The sequence below is a fragment of the Pelodiscus sinensis genome, chromosome 15 (genome assembly GCF_049634645.1).
Source record: "Pelodiscus sinensis isolate JC-2024 chromosome 15, ASM4963464v1, whole genome shotgun sequence".
Classification (NCBI taxonomy): domain Eukaryota; kingdom Metazoa; phylum Chordata; order Testudines; family Trionychidae; genus Pelodiscus; species Pelodiscus sinensis.
The window spans coordinates 38139775-38161975 of record NC_134725.1 but is presented as its reverse complement, the minus strand read 5'-3'; the positions used below and the strand labels follow the sequence as shown (position 1 = coordinate 38161975).

General features: G+C 44.7%; 1 protein-coding gene across 2 annotated transcripts in view; it reads right to left on the bottom strand.

Annotated features, from left to right (window-relative positions):
• The window catches only part of KIAA1671 (KIAA1671 ortholog), a 190068-nt gene extending 180199 nt beyond the window's left edge, over nt 1–9869 (bottom strand). For both annotated transcript variants that reach the window (XM_075898866.1, XM_075898867.1), the window contains exon 1: nt 9751–9869. The gene's annotated coding sequence lies outside the window, so the exon portion shown is untranslated. The remainder of the gene's footprint in view (nt 1–9750) is intronic.
• Nucleotides 9870–22201: the final 12332 nt, after the last annotated feature.

Sequence of the window (22201 nt, the reverse complement as noted above, 5' to 3'; positions counted from 1 at the left end):
GCTTTGGACTTAACTATCTCGAGCAGTTTGGTATCATCTGCAAATTTTGCTGCTTCACTGTTTATTCCATTCTGCCGAGTACTGAAGGTAGTCTTGCCTGTCTGTAATTGCCAGGATCACCTTTAGAGCCCTTTTTGAAAACTGGCGTCACATTAGCTATCTTGCAGTCATTAGGTACAAAAGATGTTTTAAAGCAGGAGTGGGGAACCCGTGGCCCCACATCTTCCCTGGATTCAGCCTCCAAGGCTCAGGCTCCACCCACCCCCATCATTGGGGAGCTGGTGCCCCAACCCTGCAGCTTCCCTGCTGCCCAAATCCCACTTCCCAAGCCTGCTCCCTGGCAGCCTCCTTCCACACACTGAATTCATTTTGGCCCCACCCCAGAATGTAGGGGGCCCACAAAATCCATTAGCTTGGGCCCACCTAGGGTATGTGTGGCCCCTGACTGATTTTTCTGTGGATCAGCAGCCCCAACCAAAAAGGGGTTCCCCATCTCTGATTTAAAGGATAGGTTACAAACCACAGTTGTTAGCTGTGCAATTTCACATTTGACTTCTTTCACAACTCTTGGGTGAATGCCATCTGGTCCTAGCAATTTATTACTGTTTAGTTTATCAGTTTGTTCCAAAACCACCTCTACTGGGACAATTCCTTAGATTTGTCACCTAAAACGAATGGCTCAGGTTTGGGAATCTCCCCACATCCTCAGTCGTGAAGATCAATACAAAGAATTCACGTAGTTTCTTGCAATGACTTTATAGTCTTTGCTTACTCTTTTGGCATTTCAATTGCCCAGTGGCCCCACTGCTTATTTAGCAGGCTTCCTGCTTCCAATGTACTTAAAAAGAGTTTTGCCATTACTTTTTGAATTTCTGGCTAGCTGTTCTTCGAAACAACTAAGATCTTATTTTGTCGGTTTAGTATGAGGCTTATAATCACTACCCCAAAATTTGTCCCAATTTACCCCTTTTTAAAAGCCATTAATGCTAAAACCGATTTGTAAAAGTACCTATAGAGACTTGATTCCAAGACAAAGTTAGAGCTCACTACCATTACTAGAAAGATGATTAACAAAAAACTTAAGACACTAAACACAGGGTGGCATTTAAATTCCTGAGACCTGAAAAAGTTTTTATTTTCAAAATTGCATCTCATGAGAGTAATGAAGCAATTATCTACAAAAACAGGAATACATTGTGGCTCTGAATACAGATCAAGACCCCTTGTTGAAATGCACAGAAGCAAATAGTTGATCAACACTGGGACTAGAAAGCCAGCCATTGTGAAAAAGTAATCACACAAGAAGAGTTTCCTTTGTGTGCAGCAGCAGCATTGTTTGCATCGATGAGAGTACAATTCATGTGGTAAATGTTGCAGCACACTCAAATGTTTGTATATTTTTAATGTCTCTTGTGGGAACAATGGCAAGTCTTCACCCTCAGAAAGTAGGTGGTTTTTATATTAAAAAGCTATTGCCAGATAATATTTTCATGACATATGTAAAATTGTCAGGGTATCAGAAAAGCAGCAGTTTCTTTAAGTTCAGACTTAAATAGAAAATAAACAAGATAATGCATTATTAAAATTGGCCATTCATTCCTCAGGTAGCCTGCCTGACCTGAGTACTGCAGCATAAGTGGTGTATCACTTCGGTTATTGTTTCAAAAACAGTAAGAGTTAAAACCAAATTAATCCGCTGCTGCTGATTTCTTTATACACACCTCTACTGTAACCAAAGGCTATGCCTTCACTGTTAAGTTATCTACACTCATGTTAAATCCTCTTGATTAGTGAAGCTTGAGTGAGAGAAGCCCTACTGCAAAATAAGCATTGTTCCACATGAGAAGATAGTCCTCATTGACTCCATGGCTGTGTCTAGACTGGCCAGTTTTTCCGGAAAATCAGCCGCTTTTCCAGAAAAGCTTGCCAGCTGTCTACACTGGCCGCTTGAATTTCCGCAAGAGCACTGACAATCTCATGTAAGATTGTCAGTGTTCTTGCGGAAATACTATGCTGCTCCTGTTTGGGCAAAAGTCCTTTTACGCAAAACTTTTGCACAAAAAGGGCCAGTGTAGACAGCTCAGATTTGTTTTCCGCAAAAAAGCCCCGATCACGAAAATGGCGATTGGGGCTTTTTTGCGGAAAAGCGCCTCTAGATTGGCACAAACGCTTTTCCACAAAAAGTGCTTTTGCGGAAAAGCGTCCGTGCCAATCTAGACGCTCTGTTCTGAAAATGCTTTTAACGGAAAACTTTTCCGTTAAAAGCATTTCCGGAAAATCATGCCAGTCTAGATGTAGCCCATATGTGGCAACTCATATCCCACAATGAAACTGTCCATCTGAATTACCTTAATGCATTTTAAAAGTTGATTAAACTAACTTAAAACAAAACATTTTATTTTAGAATAAGTGTCCACACTTGGAATTAATCAGGAATAGTTAATATGCTTTAAATCACACTCTTCCTTACTCTGGATTAATTTTCATGTGTAGACAAGCCCTAAAACTCAAGATGCACAGAAGGAAGGCATTATCAGCTGAAAACTTGTGAAAGCTTAAGCTATAGGCTATACTCTCTGGCAACAGACCAACTCAAATAAAAAACACCACCTCACTTGAGTTACAAGTTGGTGTAAGTGGACAAGATTCAAGAGAGGGGCAATATTCAAGCTGTAACTTAACTAACCCTGTAGTGAGCACAAGTACAATGAGAGGTATACAGAAACTGTAAGTAACCATGTATAAAATGTCTGTTAATATTTCAGTATAGGATTAAATGGGTGAACCCTTCAAGAAGCAGAATTCTGAAGAATCTGATATCCACTGAACCTGTAGCAAAGTATTAAGGGGAGCCCTCTCTCTCCAGTCCCTTGAATCACCTCACATGCCATCCACATCAAAAATAAAAATCAGACCCAACTATCTATCTCATTTAACTTTCTTCACTAATACTAAAATGTGCAAGTGCTGATCTAGCAGCTATTTCTTATAAAACTGCAGGACAAGTCAGCATATCCAGCTGCACAGAACAAAAACAGTACAACTATCTGCATCTATACATGTACCCTACATAATCCTGCAAGTAAGTGGTTAACAGTTAGGATTCAAGATTAATTTGGATTAGTACCTGAGGGAAATTCACAGCTCTCTTGATGCTACTGCTTCAGTTTGTCTGATGGCAATTCAAGACCACCATGTCCTAGATTACACCGTGAAGACCATCTTTCTAACTAGAGAGGCTATAAAATTCATTTAAATAAAAAAAAGCTTAGATCTCAGAGACAACAGCAAAAATCCATGATTTCTGTGGTTTTTTCCACAATATGTTTTGTATTGCCCATACATACAAAATAGCCAAGATATTACAATATCCTCAAGAGTGTCACCATCAAGTCAAAACAAAAAGCAACAATGAAGATCACATTCGCTGCTTATCATCATGAGCTTCATGTCTGGGCTTGCTCTTTCAAGTTCTTTTACTTCTCATTCATGAATCTACAAACAGGCCTTTGAATACACTATGCCAGTGTTTCCCAAATGGTGTTCCACGGAATCCCAGGGTTCCGCGAAGTGAAGATAAGTTCCGCAAGAAAATTCCAAAACAATAACATTTTATTATTTAAAAAAATAATTAATATTTACGCATTTGTGAATTTTATTGAAAACAATTTTCATTTCACTTTGCCATGGTAAGTGTCCCTGTGTAATGCTAGCTTAGCCAGAAAGTGAGGATGATGATGTCACTACTCAGCGTTGCATGTGCAATCATCTGATATATACCACCATTAAGGATTTGTACACATTAAATGTGATTTTTGTTTTTAAATATGTGCAATTAAACTAAATGTTGATCTCTTGACCTCATTTAGCATTTGTTTATTATTATCCTTACTTATTTGTGGTCTACTTTTTCAGCTCCATATATAAGACTTATTAGGGGTTCCGCAAAATTCTTTTGAGTTTAAAAGGATTTCATAGCCAAATAAAATTGGAAAACACTGCTTTCATTCTGTAAAGATCTGTCTGATTCAAAGTTTAGTTCTCCTGGCAGTAGTTCATTACTGTAAAAAGTAAGCCAATGAATATATCTACCCCATAAAAAAAATAGACAATAACAAAAATAAGACAACAAATACTTCCGTTCATTCATAAAGTATCAAGTACATTTACAGTACAATGGAAGTGAAAAAAATATTGCTAACTTGTATTAAACATTCATACTGCATCTCTGAATTGCCTTGTTACAGGATATATATATAATATAACATATATATAATATAAATATTCCATGTTATTTGAGGTACAGAAACTAGTATTTACCCAATTTGTAATTTTAGTTATTTAATCATTAACAACAAAAAATTAACAGCAAGTATCATAACCTCAACCAATGTAAATTGTCTTAGCTCCCTAAACTTCAATGGATTTACAGAAATTCACATCAATTAAGGAGCTCTCCCTAAATGGCTAAATACAACATCTATACTAGCTTCCTGAAAGTACATTAGAACAGAATCCGCCTTGAGAAGACACTCCAGGCCAAGCATGATAGCCACCGTTCTGCAAAGTCTTACATACATGTTAACTTCATTGTGATTACTCAAAGTGTACACACTGAAGCATTTAAATAAATCATTGCAAAATCTGGGTTTAAGACTGTAATGTTTATTCTCATACTCTACTGCATAAAATTCTGCTCTACATAAGAGACATGCTGGAAATAAGGAAGAAAAAAAGCATTTGAGGTAAACTGAATGTGAACTCATTTTAAAAGTTACCTTATTGCACACTAATTATATTTATGACATTTTAAAGGGTTCATACAGAATGTGTGACTTCCATTGACCTGAAAAATTCACTGCACTAATGGAAAACTTTTCCTAGCAAGCAGGGCTAATCTATCAATTTCTGTGAGATCTGTATGAGCAAAAATGCCATTCTAACCTTTGCGCTCAAAGACAAACTTTCTGCTATAACTATGCAGTATTGTATTTCTGAGTCTTCAGAAAGCTTTAGTGACTTTAATCCCTGCCAACTTTCCCAAGCATCCTAACAATGAAATTATAAAAACTCTGGTAAATTTCATGGATTACTATTTAGAAACCCATGAGCCACAGGGGAACTGCCAAAGAATTACATTAGTTTTACTGGAATGAGACTTGTGAAAGCTACCAGAAAAGGCGGCAATGAAGTTATTCATGGGTATTCTGCAAAAGACTCAAGAAAAATGTAAACTAGAGATGATGCCCCTCTGCAGCAGCTAAGAGGCCTGGATGCGGAGAGAGAACTCTCCTTGCTCCTTTCTAGAAGTCAAGCTGGTGTGGAAGGAGGGGGAGGAGATAGTGGGTTCAAATTTATCTACTAGCCTGATATGCCAAATGGAGCAGAGTCCATGGACAACACCCAGGCAGGAATCCCAAAGCTCTTCCAGCAGCAGGGGAGCATGGGAAACCTGGACTTCCATCTAGATTCCACCTACGTTACATCTAGAGCTTGCTAGTAGGCTCATGAACCTCATTTTTCATATCAGTCCTTTTGGCTAATAGCCATCTTGTAAATTTTTCAAGCACAGTCCTTTCCAAATGGCATTCTTTCTTGCCAAAAAGGTATTTGCAAATCAGAACAGGAAGCTTCAAAAAGCGTCTTTTCTAGAAAAAGCCAAGCTATCTCAAAAGATGTCATGATTTTCAGCATTTTCAACAGAAATGTTGGACTGAATAGGCATGCAGCATTAATTCCCTTCTCAGGAATAGAATGTAGCTGATGATGGTAAAATTGTCCACACCCAATCTACACACAACTTTCAAAGTTGCTTTTACCAGAGGAATTGCACTAGTGCAGAATTACATATCTGATTTTTTCTGTTTATTGATGCCTAGTTTATTGTGACAGCCCACACCATGCATGATAACTAAAACATGTATGGCAATGCTCTGGTCTCTATCATGTGGATGGACTACTATCTTCAAGGTTGTCAAACAGGCAAGTACCATTAATCAGTATTCAATGCACAATTTAATATAAATAAAAGAGGTATCTTGCTGAGTGAACTGTAGGCTTACAAAAAGATTTTTACGAAGTTGTTCATAATTGTAATCAGAATTTTCTCCAATAATCCACAAAAAAAAAAAATCTATAAAAACTCAGTCACTCTCTTCTGCACTTGGAGATATCAAAGTTGTGAGCAATGTTATCTGTAGTAACTAGAATATCCTTCACAGGAAGAAAAAATATGCGATGAACACAATAATAAAATACCATAGCTAATACTGCTAGCAGCACAAAAAAAATGTGTGAAAGCTTCAAAAAATCAGTAAAATCAGGTAAACACAGAGGAAAACAGACTTGATAATCTGCATTCTTTGGTTAGGGAACCAAACTATTAAATAACGTAAATACATATTGTATTCTAGAAGGGCAAAAACTGTTTTTAAAAATACTTTCTGAAAACTATTTTTCCTACAATTATGTCACATTACATTTTCTGTCTAAAAAAGCAACCTTGCAAACTAAACTATTTCAGATAATGAAGGCTTTATAGCTGTTTCTATTCTAGTTTTAGCTCACTGTATACTAAAAAAAAAAAAACCCTATGTTTACCATAACCAGTATTAGTTCTTAGAAAAACTACAAAAAAATAACTAGATTATGTTACTACTATAGTTGACTTTCCCATCATTTTAAGAAGGCAATTTCCTCCATGTGTTGTCTACCTCTTTACTGCCCCGGAATAGTGTAGAAAAAAATCTTATCCACTCTGCTTAAAGGTGTGAACCTCCCTATCTTGCAGCATATAGAAAAAAAACCCTCCATTCCTTTATTATTTTTAAAAAGTGTCTGAAGGATTTGATCTAACTTCACAGTTACCTTGGTAACACCATTTACCTTCTTTGCTTGCCATGAAAATTACCTATAGTTGCCACAGAAAAACGTCTGTTTGACAGAACTTTAATGGCCTTGTTAGAGTTCCTTTCACATGATACACTGTCACATGCATCAGATTATATTGAACAGATTTCTCACTATATGTATATGTGTATATACATTTACATTTCCTGCGGGGACAACAGAGTGACTTCATAACATCGTTCTGAGTCCCTCAGCCCCACCTCCACGGCTTGCTGGGGCCAGCTGCTGAATGTAGGCTGCTCCTGCTGCATGGATGGTGAGAAGCTGTTGGGGCTAAATTCCCTCTGCCATCTGAGCCTAAACAGCAGCCCAGGGAAGAGCCCGGCTGAGGCAGCCTTGGCCCAGACCCCCCCAGCAGCCAGGTGGAGAAGAGCCGGGGCTGGCAGTGGGAGAGAGAGGGAGAAAGAGCCAGGGTCAGGGCATCCTCGGGGCTGGGCCCTACCTGCAGAGAGAGGGATTGGCAAGTGTAGTGAGCAGGTGGTGCAGCCCCCTAATATCATTATATTTTGAAGAATCAAATCCAAAACAATATGAACTGGTTACCACATTGCACCATGACACAGATTAGCATCATGCCATGTGCCATACACAATTTTCCTTAATTCCATTCCACAATGAAACAGCGAAGTCACATAGGTGAGTATTGATTTGATATCTGTTTCTGATGCATCATGTACATCTGATTAATTACTTAGCTTCACAGAAAAGGCAAGTACAGTCACAGTCCTGTAATTAGATCTACATAGCCAGTTTATTATTAAAACCAAACATAATAAACAATGCAGGGAAAAAAGTGGATTCACAGACTTGGACTTCCATCACACCAGATATGTTTAATCAGCCAATTCAGAACACGTAGATCCTGATTCTTCTCCCACTGAAATCATTTGCAGATCCTTCACTGACTTTGTGGCAGCGTGATTAGACTCATAGTGGGGGTTTTTAAAAACAGATTACTTATTCTCAAATACAACATAAACTTAACTATACAATGTCTTTGTAGTCACATATGAATTACTGCATGTTCTCCCAATTCAGGTACAACAATAATGTATACATGTATCAAACAATGGCAAATATAAATCTTTTCTATCCATCCAGATCCTTTACATACTGTAATTTATCACTGTTAACTGCAAATACATGGACAAATTTAACCAAAAACATGCTATTTGCATCCACAATGCACTGTAATCAGGAAGCCCTGCACTTGTTTCCTATTACACCAAATTTACAAATAAACTAAAGAGAGAAAGAGAGACTAAATAATTATATTACAAATGTAGTCCAAGAGTCTAATAATCTCAAATGCTGTACATCAATGTATGGATGTCAAGAGACTCTTAATTATCCACGAGGCTTTAATAAGATTTAAATACTGTGGAATGACAACAGGTAGGAGAGAAGGAAGTTATAGCATTTTCCTTAGGCATTTTTATTTTTAGCAAGGAGATAAAACAAAACCAGCCTTAGAACAAAGCCAAGATACCCAGGTAATGTTCAGATAAGATAGCTGTTTGTCCTATTGACAGGTAATGATGGAAAAGGAAATAAGAACAGTGAGGGGGAAAGGAGGGAGCAGGAGTCTTATCTGTAGCTACCACTATAGCTCCTTACACTTTTCCCAACGGCTTTAGTGCTTAATTCCATCAAAGGGGATGCACTATTCCTACAGAAATGGAGATCATAATAACTACAGCCAACACAACAAAAACGAGGGAAGAAAAATATCTGGAAACAACTGATTTATAAATCAGTATTCAAATATACGCACTGTAACATCCTCCCAAAGCTAAAAGAGAAATTACCACTATAACAGTTTATCACTATATGTTACCATGTCAGAGATGAGAGCTACAACGAAGAGCAGGAACCCACCACCCTATTCATAGCTGAAAAATTAAATTCAAAGGCGTTTCTCCTCAGACTCTTTAAATGAGAATCACTCACAGCTCCTTGGCCTCTCTCAGAGAGAAGCAGTGCAGCTTCGAAGCCATTTACAAGCACCGGCTAACCAAGCACCAGCCGAGCAGAGCTCAGAGCCACAGGGAAGTTGTCAGCTAACTTTGGGAACCCGTCCCGGACCAACATTTTCCAACTCGGACGGGAGGCGTGAAGCTGGGCTCCTAAATCCATAGCTAGTAACCCGACTTTCAGACGTGCGGAGTCCCCAAATCTCCCTTTGCAGCTGGGGTGCTCCGCGCTTCTGTGAGCCAATGGCCGGCACGGAGGCGCCTTGTCTGGAGGGAGGGAGGGGAGTAAGAAGGGACGCACAGGGGGCCTGGGCACGTGGCGCAAGGCTTGAGCAGGCAGTTTTAAAAGCGGCAAGGGTGGGCAAACAATGAGAGCCGCCTGCCCGGCGAGGGGAGCAGCACAGGGTGTCCCCGAGCAGGGGCAGGGCTGGGTACCCCGGGTCGGGGCTTGGCGGAGATGGGGGGCAGGGTGCGCCTGGGAACAGGACTGGGGTCCAAGTGGCTCCGAGGGGCGGTCCAGGGAGATGGGGGCTAGGGGGTGCTCCCGGGGCGGGAGGGAGGTCGGGGACAGGGCCGCAGCAGTGGCTCGCAGGGGGCTCAGGGAGAGGGGGCAGGGGAGGTCAGCAGGGTTCCCTGGGAACAGGGCAGGGGTCAGGGTGGCGGGGGGGGTATTCGGGAGAAGGGGGCGGGGCGCCCCGGGGAGGGGCGGCGGGTGACCCCGGGTGCCCAGCGCTGCCGGGGGCGGGGTCCCGCAGGGGTCGGATCCATGGCGTTCTCGGGGGGGGGGGGGGGCGCTGAGGCGGCTCGGCCCCTCCCTCCAGGCGAATCCCCGCGGGTGGAAAGCCCCGAAGGGCCCCGCGCCCCCCACCTGCGTCCTGCGTGCGGGCTCCTCAGCCCCAGCGCTGCCGCCTCCCACCGCCACCGAGCGCGGCGCAGCCTAACCTGCTGCCGGGGAAGGCGCGGGGGGGGGGGGGGGGAGGGCGCCGGCCGCTCGCGCACCAGGAGAACCCGCCCCGCCCGGCCGGCCGCGCGCAGCCGAACCTGCTGCCTGCCCTGCTGGAGCAACCGAGGGAAGCGCCGCTGTTACCATGGCGACCGCGCGCTCGGCGGGGCCTTGGCCGGGCGAACGCCCAGCGGTGGGCGGGACTTTCCCAGGGAGGGGGGCGGGGCGGCGCGCTCCTCCACCTGTAGCTCCGCACGGAGTAGGGGGAGGGCTCGCTAAGCGGGTGCTGCGCCTGCTGGGGCTGAGGTGCTGCGCCTGGGGGGCTTTTGCACCCCCTGGCTTGAAGCGGGGTGCGTCATACGTGGGGCTTACAGCTGGGTCCAGGGGCGCTGCGCACCCCGCTTCCCGCACTGGGCCGACCCCTAGGCTGCTGCCTTTTGCTCTTTTCAGAGTCTGAGTGTTTCCTTGTCCCCACAGCGGGCGGGGGTGTTGCCTGCGTTGTCTGGCTTGGACACGGTGGTGCTCAGGGCTGTACAAACCCCATGCCAGCCCTGATGGCTTCCCCACTGCAGGGCAGCTGACTCTGTTCCCTGCAGAGTACAAGGGTTTGCAGCCTCAGCCTGAAGGTGAATGTTTTACATAGTGACACCCTTTAGAGGGACCTTTAAGCAACTGTTACTGCAACTCTTGTGATAACATGGTACAAATTACAGTATCACCTAAGGTGAAAGGCAGAGGGATGGCTGGCAGTATAAGCGAAACAAAGACACTTATAACTCACATCATCCCTATGGGCATCCATGGGAATCTGCCCTGCCCATCAGCCCATTTTGTTGTCAGACAATATTGGCAGCTGCGGAAGCACGACTTTGCCATTAAGGAAGGTGTGGTCCTCTATAAACTGAGTCCAAAGTAGCAATGAGGCAGAGTGACACTCATGGGGTCATGAGTCACTGTAAACATAAAATGTCTGCATTGAGGTGTGGAGATAAAGGTCCAACCTGCACTATCTAGAGAGGCATGCGATTGAAGGGCCTCATGAGCGATATTACCCTTTTGCATCTCAGCAAGACAGCCCTGTACCCACACTAAGTGCTCACATAAAGCAAAGGCATGGAGGCAAATTCATCCCTCACTTATTCTTGTGACATGCTTCTGATGTCAAGGAAAGTCACATCATAGTAATGATAGAATTTAGGTCTGTGGCCAAACTGCTTCACTATTGCACTGTTTCTGAACATTTAGGAGGAATTAGCCACACATGCTATTTCACTCTCTTATTTCCACTGCTCTATTGAAAGGAAAATGGCAAGAGCAGAGATGCTCTGGTAATTTGGCGGAAAGATGCAAATCCCAAATCCTGGCAAGACCTTGAACCGTTATGCAAATTTCACTCTGAGAAATGACAGATTAAATCCTAGCAAGTTAATGTAGACCAAGGTTTGAACAAAGACGTCAACAAAGACGTTACATTTCTCCTGCCATTAACATTTGCTTTTCCGCATCAAAAGCTATGTATAGGACACATCCAGACCACTTAAATAGCCTCATTAACACTGGTCCTACAATTGACAGATACTACTTCTGCCGTTACCAGGGACAGCCCGTGCCTATAGGCAAACTGGGCAGCCGCCTAGGGCACCAAGTTGCATGGGGCGCCAAATTCCAAACCCTGCCCCTTCCATTTCCCATTCCATTTCTGGTGCCTTACCTGGAGCACAGCTTCCCTGCAGCCAGGAGGGGGGTAAGTCCCGGGGGAGGAGGAACGCATGGGGGTTCTCCCCTGTGCTGCGGGAGGGAGGAGGTCAGCCCCAGGGGAGGAGGAACACGGGGGGGGGGGGTCGGCCCTGGGGGAGGAGGAACGTGGGAAGGGAGGGGGGTTCCCCTGTGCCACTGGAGGGGGGGTTGGTCCTGGGGAAGGAGGAACGCGGGGGGGGGGGGGGGCGGCCCCGGCCAAGGAAGAACGTAGGGGGGGTTCCCCCGTGCTGCGGGGGGGGGGGGTCGGCCCCGGGGGAGGAATGCAGGGGGGTTCCCCTGTGCCACGGGAGGGGGGGTTAGTCCCAGGGGGTAGAGGAATGCAGGGGGGGGTTCCCCTGTGCCACGGGAGGGGAGGGTCAGCCCCGGGGGAGGAGGAACATGAGGGGGTTCCTCTGTGTTGCGGGAGGGGGGTTCAGCCCCGGGGGTGGAGGAATGCGGGGGATTCCCCTGCCCCACAGGAGGGGGGGTCATCCTGGGAGAGGCACATGCAGGCTTCTCTCTGGGTGGGTGGGATCTTGGGAGGAGGCGGGTGCAGGGGACTCTCTCTCCCAACTGGCACCCTGTTCCCTCTCCCTGGCCCCCCAGCCCCCGAGCTCCATCCCCAGCCCCCCCCCCCTCCCCAGCACAGAACCAAAACCCTCAGTCGATATCTGCCCTTGGGGTTGGGGGGGGGGCGCTGATTGCAGGGTTCGCCTAGGGTGCCAGTTGCTGGCAGCTAGTCTAGGGCCGCCCCTGGCCGTTACAGATATCTCTTTGTTTCTGTTATTTCCACTCCAATTCATGTGATGAAGTGTGTTTTACCCCCTCATGCTTCAGTATGGTTTAGTTAGTCTCTAAGCCACAGGACTATTTATTTTTAATGTATCATTGTCACTGCAAATTTCTGTTCTTATACTGAAAGTAAACTTTGTTTCTGCTGTCATAATAACTACATATAAAATGCAGTAAATTATGTCAGGTTTTTTTGCTACCTTTGTCAGGCTTTACAGTCTGAAAAGAGAGCTTAGCAAAATGAAGTTATAAAATAAATAACATGAATTGTGACTGTATATTTCAATGACAGTTTGTTTCCCCAGTCTTGTTTCTCTCATGTAGTGTATCAGTGCCTTGCAGTGGAGAAATAGGTTAACTGCAGATGCCATAGATCCAAGTTCTGTCCTCCCAGTGACTGGGTCAGATACTGATCTGAGCTGCATTAGATTCAAAAGCCAAAATCATTGTGATCATCTAGTCTGCCCTCCTGTATAACACAGACTAGAGAATTTCCTCAAGATAATGCCTACACCATGTCTTTTAGAAAAATATCCACTCTTGGTTTAAAAATTCCCTGTGATGGTGAATCCTCTATGATCCTTGGTAAATTATCCCAATGGTTAATTACTCTCACTGTTAAAGATATGCATGATTCAGTAGCCAAATGTTGAAGTTAGATACATTCAGATTGATGTAAATTTTTTCTGCTAGATTGAAGAGCTCATTGTCAAGTATTTTCTCATGTAAATACACCTGCTAACCTCTTTATAAGTTGCTTGGTGTCCCTGTAATGCAATTTTTCTAATACTTTAATCATTGTTGTGGCTCTTTTCTGAACATTTACCAGTTTATCAACATCCTTGAATTGTGGACACCAGTATTGGACACAATATTCCAGCAGTGGTCATATCAGTACCAAATACAAAGGTAAACTAACTTATCTGCTGGTGATTGTAATTCCCCTGTTTATGCATCCAAAGATTGCATTAGCTCTGCTGGCCACAGTATCATATTGGGAGCTCATGTTCAGCTGATTATCCATCTTGATCTTCAAATCTCTATCAGTCACTACTTCCCAGGAAATAGTCCTCTATCTTGTAAGTATGGCCTGCGTTTTTTGTTCTCATGTATTCGTGTACATTCAGCCACACTAAAACATATAGGCTGTGTCTAGACTGGCAAGTTTTTCCGCAAAATCATCTGCTTTTGCGGAAAAACTTGCCAGCTGTCTACACTGGCCGCTTGAATTTCCGGAAAAGCACTGACGATCTCATGTAAAATCATCAGTGCTTTTCTGGAAAAACTATGCTGCTCCCATTCGGGCAAAAGTCTTTTTCCGAAAGACTTTTGTGCAAAAGGGCCAGTGTAGACAGCACAGTACTGTTTTCCGCAAAAAAGCCCTGATCGTGAAAAAGGCCATCAGGGCTTTTTTGCGGAAAACCGCATCTAGATTGGCCACGGACGCTTTTCCGCAAAAAGTGCTTTTGCAGAAAAGCATCCTGGCAATCTAGACGCGCTTTTCCGAAAATGCTTTTAACGGAAAACTTTTCCGTTAAAAGTGTTTTCGGAAATTCATGCCAGTGTAGACGTAGCCATATTGTTTACTTGCCTCCAGTTTATCAAGCAACCCATATTGCTCTGCATCAGAAATCAGTCCCCATTCTTTCTCTATACTTGTCATATGTAAATTGTATCAAGTATTTTATTTTTTCTTCAGGTATCACTGATCAAACTGTTAAATAGGATACAGGTGGAACATCTCTAGTCCGGGACAATGTTGGATGTTGCTGAACCAGAGAGCGCTTGCAGCTGGGATTGGGTACCAGTGGCCAGGAGCCTGGCAGCTGGATGAGGCAGCAGAGCAGGCGGGCAGCCCAGGAGCAGGGAGCCCAACAGCCAGAGCTGACAACTGAGCTGGGCCAGCAGCCTGGATAGCAGGGCTGGCAGCAGAGCCTGGAAGCTGTGAGGTGATCCTTGCTGGGAGGTTGGCAGCCTCCTGGGAGAGCTGGGAGGTCAGCAGCAGAGGGGCCAGAATTGACCTCCTCTTCTCCGGCAAACTCCCTTGCCTGTGGGTGCCAGACTAGTAAGGTCCAACCTATAGAACTAAGAACTGAACCCTGTGGAATGCCCCTGGAAATGCATCCACTCAATGAGAACTCCCCGTTTATAATTACATCACCTTTAACCCTTTTAATCTGTCATGATAATTTTAGATCAGCTTTGTTTTCTGATCAGAATGTACTGTCATACAAAGTCAAACACCAGAGACGGATACTGTTATCTTCATCCAAAAACACTCTATCAAGTTAGTTTGATAAGGTCCATTTTCCATAAACCATGTTGCTTGGTATTCAGTATACCAGGCTCACCATTATCAGTCCTGGGACTGATGTCAGACTGACAGACCTATAATTACCCACATCATCTGTTTATTCTATTTAACTATTAACATAGCATTAGCTGTCTTCAAGTCTTCTGGAACATCCCTATTGTTCCAAGAATTATTGAAAATCAATATTAATGGTTCAGCAAGCTCTGCAGCCAGCTGTTTTAAAACTCTTGGATGTAAGGATCTGCTGATTTTAAAATATTTAACTTTTCTAGATGCTGTTACATCCTGCTGAGATACCAGCTTAATGGAAAGAGTGTTATCCCCACATGATATAACTACCTCATCTTTTTTCTCCAAATACAAACCAGAAATATTTATTGAACATTTTGGCCTTTTCTGCATTATTATTAATAATTTCACATTTCCTTCTTCAGCAGTAGTGGACAACCTGCAGCCCACTGGGGTTCTAAGTGTGCCCTGCGAGACATTTTGTTTACCATTGTCCATGCGCGCAGTTGCCATATTCTGTTGGTTTCTGTCTACAGGGTTTTTTTTCCTATCAGTGTTATTAAAGTGACACACATGTAAAGCAAGAGCCCAAGAAGTAAGATGCATGCTGATTGACTGTGAGAGCCCTCTGCATCCAATCAAAATACTGCTACCGTTCAATCAGCACCCCCTGCAAACTCTAATTACTCTAGACCAGTGTTTCCCAAATGGTGCTCCCCTCTCCCCACCCATAAAGAAACAGAGGAGCCTGGCGCGCAAAGACGCTGGCTCCTTCCCCGCTCCCCTTTCAGACATCTCCCGCATCCCCCACTGCTGCTATGCTTTTACCACCGGACCTAGCAGCAGCAACAGCTGCTTGTCCCGCTTCTGCCCGATCAATCCAAGATCCCTCTCCCATGTCTCCCGCTGCCGCTCTGCTTTTACCACCGGAAAAAGCAGAGTGGTAGTGGGGGATGCGGGAGAGGGATCTTGGGTTGATCGGGCAGAAGCGGGACAAGCAGCTGTTGCTGCTGCTAGGTCTCTTGGTAAAGGCAGCATGTGTGTGTGTGGAGGGGGGGAGTACTATCAGTGAGTGGAACTCCTACTCACTGTGAGGATCGGAACAAATCCCCATACACACTGTGAGGACACGTGGCTCCTGTGTGTGACTTTAAGTTTAAGAATTCAATCTAATATCAAAATTCCCTATGGATCGTTGGTTAAAAGAAGGAACTTTAAAGAGAAAAGTGAGTACTTCAAACTCCAATATTTTTACTGAAACCAGCAAGGAAAATACTGAGGCAGCTCAAGTTAATTATGAAAAATTTCAGCTGACTAATAAGAAACGCAGGTATTGTGAGGACTATTTGGCATTTGGATTCACAAGCAATGGAAATGAAGATGATCCAGGTGCCCAGTGTGTAGTGTGCAACAAAATATTATCTAATAGTTGTTTAGTACCAGCTAAATTGCGAAGACACTTTGAAACAAATCATCCAGAATACAAAGATAAAGACATTAGTTTTTTAAGCAAAAGCTTGAATCGCTTGAAAAAAGTAAACTCTTCATGTCAAAAATTGCCAAATCTGATAATGAAAATGGAACAAAGGCATCTTACAAAGTAAGCTATTGTATATCGCTCGCCGAAGAAGCACACACTATTGAGGAATCACTCATAAAACCATGTGCAAAAGATATTGTGATGTGTATGTTGGATCAGGAGTCTAGTGAAAAAGTTGAGGCTGTGCCACTATCAAACAATACTGTCACACGTCATATTCACGATCTTGCTGCTGACATCGAGAAGGAGCTTATTTTTCAGCTGCATTTATGTGATGCATATGCAATACAATTAGACGAGTCCACTGACGTTGCAGGCCTTGCAGTTCTGCTTGTATTTGTCCGTTATGATTTTAATAGTTCTATTGAAGAAGACATACTTTTATGTGAATTTTTGCAAACCAATACAACTGGTGAGAATATATTGAATTGTATCAATAACTTTATGAAAAAACATCAAATAAGTTGGGAAAAATGTGTTGATGTGTGCAGTGATGGTGCCAAAGCAATGGTAGGAACAGTGGCTGGCGCTATAACACGAATAAAAAATGTAGCACCAAACTGCACCAGAAGTCACTGCATTCTCCACAGACACGCTCTGGTAGTTAAGAATATTTCTCCATCTCTTAAAAATGTGTTGGACGAAGCAGTACAGATTATTAATTATATAAAAACTCGACCATTACAATCAAGACTGTTCATAATTATGTGTGAAGATATGGGTAGTCAGCACACAGCCCTGCTTCTACATATAGAAGTCAGGTGGCTATCATGAGGAAAAGTGCTGGTTAGATTATTTGAATTGCGTCATGAGCTCTCCGCAAATCTGATGGATCACAAATTCCAACTGTCTGATCGTTTAACAGACTTGTTGTGGTTATCGAGAGTTGCGTATCTTGCAGACATCTTTACAAAACTAAATGAAGTAAATCTGTCACTGCAAGGAAAGAATGTAAATATTTTTAATGCAAAAGACAAAATTTTGTCATTGTCACGGAAGCTACAGTTTTGGATCTCATCTGTAGGACGAAATGATTTGGATTGTTTACCAACTCTGAATGATTTCCTTGAAGAAAATGGATACAAACTTGATGAAGATATTCGCAGCAACATTATAGATCTCCGCGATTTATACACGAACATCATTAAGTATTTTCCAAACATCAATGACAACAATAACTGGATTTGAAATCCATTAAGTTTAACAGAAAAGCCAGTCAGTTTTTCTACACAAGATTATGAAAACCTAATTGAAATCGCTTCAGATGGCCAATTAATACAAAAATTTAAAGAAGTTTCTCTGATTACATTTTGGAGTGACTTATGTCAAAGTCAAGAATATTCATCTTTATCGAGACGCGCAATTCGTCAGCTGTTACTCTTTGCCAGTACATACTTGTGCGAAACTAGGTTCTCGAACTATGCAGCAATGAAAACGAAATACAGAAATCGACTGAATGCTGCGCCAGATATGCGAATCCAACTTTCTAGTATTAAACCAAATATAAAAAGCATTTGCCAAGAAAAGAAGAAAAACTACTCTTTGCATTGAAAACTATGAATATAACTAATATTATTTGATAGTTTTATTTTTTGTACATATTTAATATGATTTTTGTTGAATATTAATGAATGGTGTTATATTCAATATGTTGAATTTAAATGAACGGTGATCTCATGACCATATTTAGCATCTTACAGGCAGTCCCCGGGTTACGTACAAGATAGGGACTGTAGGTTTGTTCTTAAGTTGAATCTGTATGTAAGTCGGAACTGGCGTCCAGATTCAGACACTGCTGAAACTGACCGCCAGTTCTGACTTACATACAGAATCAACTTAAGAACCCCAGGCGTCCCCAAGTCAGCTGCTGCTGAAACTGATCAGCAGCTGATTCCAGGAAGCCCGGGGCAGAGCAACTCTGCCTGGGGCTTCCTGTAGTCAGCGCTGGTCAGTTTCAGCAGAAGCTGACTTGGGGACGCCTGGGGCAGAGCAGCTGGGGTGCTACTGGACCAACCCAGCAGCACCCCATCTGCTCTGCCCCAGACGTCCTGATTCAGCCGCTGCTGAAACTGACCAGCAGCGGCTGAATCAGGACCTGGGGCAGAGCAGCTGGGGTGCTGCCGGGTTGATCCAGTAGTGCCCACGGGCGCTGCAGGACCAATCGGCAGCGCCCCAGCTGCTCTGCCCCAGAGTCCAAAACAAAAGTCTGGTCTGCTGGGCGGGGGGAGCACACTAGCTGTGCCCCCCCCCCCAGCAGACCAGGGACACGGGGAGCAGAGCCGCAGCGGCAGCGGGGTGCCGCGCCTCTGAGGCTTTGCTCTGGCAAAGCCTCAGAGGCGAGGGACCCCGCCACGGCTGCGGCTTCAGTCTGGGTGCCTGTGGTCTGCTGGGGATCGTCCCCAGCAGACCACAGGCACCCGGACTGAAGCCGCAGCCGCGGGGGGGTCCCGCGCCTCTGAGGCTTTGCCAGAGCAAAGCCTCAGAGGCACGGGGAACCACCGCTGCTGCCGCTCCAGTCTGGGTGCCTGTGGTCTGCTGGGGACGGTCCCCAGCAGACCACAGGCACCCGGACTGAAGCCGCAGCCGCGGGGGGGTCCCGCGCCTCTGAGGCTTTGCCAGAGCAAAGCCTCAGAGGCGCGGGGAACCGCCGCTGCTGCCGCTTTGACTGAAGCGGCAGCAGCGGCGGTTCCCCGCGCCTCTGAGGCTTTGCTCTGGCAAAGCCTCAGAGGCGCAGGACCCCCCCGCGGCTGCGGCTTCAGTCCGGGTGCCTGTGGTCTGCTGGGGACCGTCCCCAGCAGACCACAGGCACCCAGACTGGAGCGGCAGCAGTGGCGGTTCCCCGCGCCTCTGAGGCTTTGCTCTGGCAAAGCCTCAGAAGCACGGGAACCCGCCCGGTGCCCCTGGTCTGCTGGAGACGGTCTCCAGCAGACCAGGGGCACCGGAGCAGCTTACGAACGGGGCTTTCTCGCCCCGACTTCCGGGGCGAGAAAGCTCCGTTCGTAAGTACGGATCCGACATAAGTCGGATCCGCGTAAGTCGGGGACTGCCTGTATTACTACCAATTGTGGTGTACTGGCAGTCTTTGTGTGTGTTTTTTTTTTTTTTGCTCGACAAACTTAATCCCTGGCAAGGGGGTTCCTTGAAATTTTTCTGAGTTTGAAAGGGTTCCGTGGTCAAAAAAAATTGAGAAACACTGCTCTAGACAATCTTGCAGTTCACTAAGATGGAGGGCCACTCATATGGCACACTCACTAGCCTAGGTTGCCCATTGCTAATCTAGGGGCTAATGGACTAATAATGCATTGCTAGATTCCATTTGTTTCTAGTAAATTTTAAAACTCCCTATTGTCTGTAACTCTGCTGCCAACAGATTTCTCTTTGTATCTCTTTGCTTCTATGATCAGTTTTCTACAATTCTCAGCTTCTTGATTGAATTCATTACCATCAATTTCCCCTTTTTTCCCCTGAGTACATTTTCACTTAGGGTTTTAATACACTAGGGAGTTGGTTTATTAGGTATCTCAGAGTACAAAACAAAACCCCCACCTTTTTTTGCAATGAAGGCATAGCTATGGTCATAACCAGACTTTGCACATACACACGCTTTGAGTCACTGGCTATGCCATCTGTGCTTGGCCATTACAGTAGCCATGCTCCAAACAGTAAGCACATTAAGAACAGTCAGCAGTAAGGATATGAAAAGAGTGGTTATTTGGCTAATCGTGTTGTCAATACAATTTATATTGACTACATGATTAGTCAATAAGGGGAGCTGCTCTGCAGAGCTGCAGTGGGGGTAGCTCGCAGAGCCAGCATGACCCAGGATTGAACTTCTCAATCCCAGCTCACACTGACTCCAGACCACTGCAGCTCTGCTTTTTAAATGTAGTAAAAGCCCGTTAGCTCTTACTAATTTAAAATGCAGAGGTGCAATGCTCCTGGACTGGCGTGAGCTGAGACTGCTTGGTCCTGGCCGATTCCAGCAGCCCTTGTTTGTGTTGCGTAGGGGTGGCCACAGACAGAGGGGCTGTGTCTACACTGGCATGAATTTCCGGAACTGCTTAAAACGGAATACTATTCCGTTTTCAGTTTTTCCGGAAAAGGAGCGTCTACATTGGCAGGCTGCTTTTCCAGAAAAGCCCTTTTTCCGGAAAAGCGTCTGTGGCCAATGTAGACACGCTTTTTCGGAAAAAAGCCCCGATCGCCATTTTCGTGATCGGGGCTTTTTTCCGGAAAAGACTACTGGGCTGTCTACACTGGCCCTTTTCCGGAACAGTGTTCCAGAATAAGGACTTATGCCCGAGCGGGAGCAGAATAATTTTTCCGGAATAGCAGCTGATTTTGTACAGTAGAGCGTCGTTGCTTTTCCGGAAATTCAAGGGCCAGTGTAGACAGCTCGCAGCTTATTCCGGAAAAGCGGCTGATTTTCCGGAATAAGTGGCCCAGTGTAGACACAGCCAGGCTGTTGCCGGAACAGCCTTTGCCCACGGCCACTTGGGCCATCACAGACAGGGGCTGCTTTGCAGTGGCAGCCCCTGTCTGGGTGGGGAGCAGCTCCCTGCTGGGACCCCCATGGACAGGGGATGCTGCCAGAACAGCCTCCCTTTCCCCTCTGCCCAGAGGCAGCGGTGAGGTGTGGAAATGACTAAGACAAGTACTCAACTCAGCTACCTGGTAAGCTTAGCCTTATTGCATAGTCAAGTACTAAACTACTTGCTTACATACCTAGTAAGCACATTAAGTAACTGGCAGTGTTCTTTAAATTAAGACACTTTTAACAATAATGTGGCAGAAAAGCCAGGAGCTCCTGATGTACGAGGTTCTAACCTCTATGCAATATTTTTATTTTATTTTTTAGAATTTTTGGCTTTTGCTGAATTCAGGCTAAGAGAGAATTTACCTCCCTTCCCAGTATAAGTTTAAGCACTTGAAAACATACTACTGTACCACTATGGTTGCCTCTAAGCTGCATGGCTGCACAGCTGCCTAATAAGCCCCAGCCAGTGGCTCAGGGCTGCTGCAAATGGAGCTGTCATGGCTGGAGGAGAGTTCTCCTTCTCAGAGTTCTCCTCCACCACCTGACATTCCCAGCAGGAAGGATGTATTGTAACCAGGAGAGAGGCACTCCTCCCACGTCCCAACCCAGCCTCACCGAAGCTGCCATGGCCTGCAGAGAGGTGCTTCTTACTTGACCCACAACTGCTGCAGTGAGAGGTGACTGTGGGGGGAGCCCTCTTTGCTGGGAAAACCTGAACCCAAAACCTCTTAACCCTAGCCCCATCCCAGATCCTGCACTCCTAGCCAGAGCCTTCAATCCTGCACCCCAATTCTCCACCCACCCCCTGAACTCCTCATATACTCCAACCCCCTCATCTCCAGAGCCTGCATCCTCAACCAGAGCCCTTATCCCCAACTAACCTTTAGTCCCCTCCCACACTCCAAACCCCTCAACCCCACCCCACCACAGATTATCTATGTGCAGAATGAATTTTGTTATGTGCATCAATATGGAGGTGATACATCATGCATCATCTCCATATTGGTGCACACAAAAAAATTAATTTTGCACATTGACGTAAACATTAGCAGGAACACTGACTACCACCCCAACAAAAGCAAACATAGTCAGTGGAATTAAATACTCTTAATTACTGGCAATGGAGATGCTTCCTTATTTGCTTCTAGTTGCACTCTAGTATGCACATTACTAGAAAGAATTTGAAAGGCCACACTACAAATCGGGAAATACAACACAGTCAGTAGCTTCTGCATAGATTAAAAAACTACAAGTTGAACCTCACTAATTCAGCACTCTCTATTCCAGCAACATCAGTGGTCCAGCATGTTTTAGTTAGCCAGATGTCGACTTAACATAAAATGGCCAAAGTTCCTGCAGTCCCAAAAAGTTTGTTTATAGCCACTAGCCCTAGCTGTCAGTGTTCTGTGCTGTTATTTAGCTCTAATTTACTTACAGATGTCTTCTA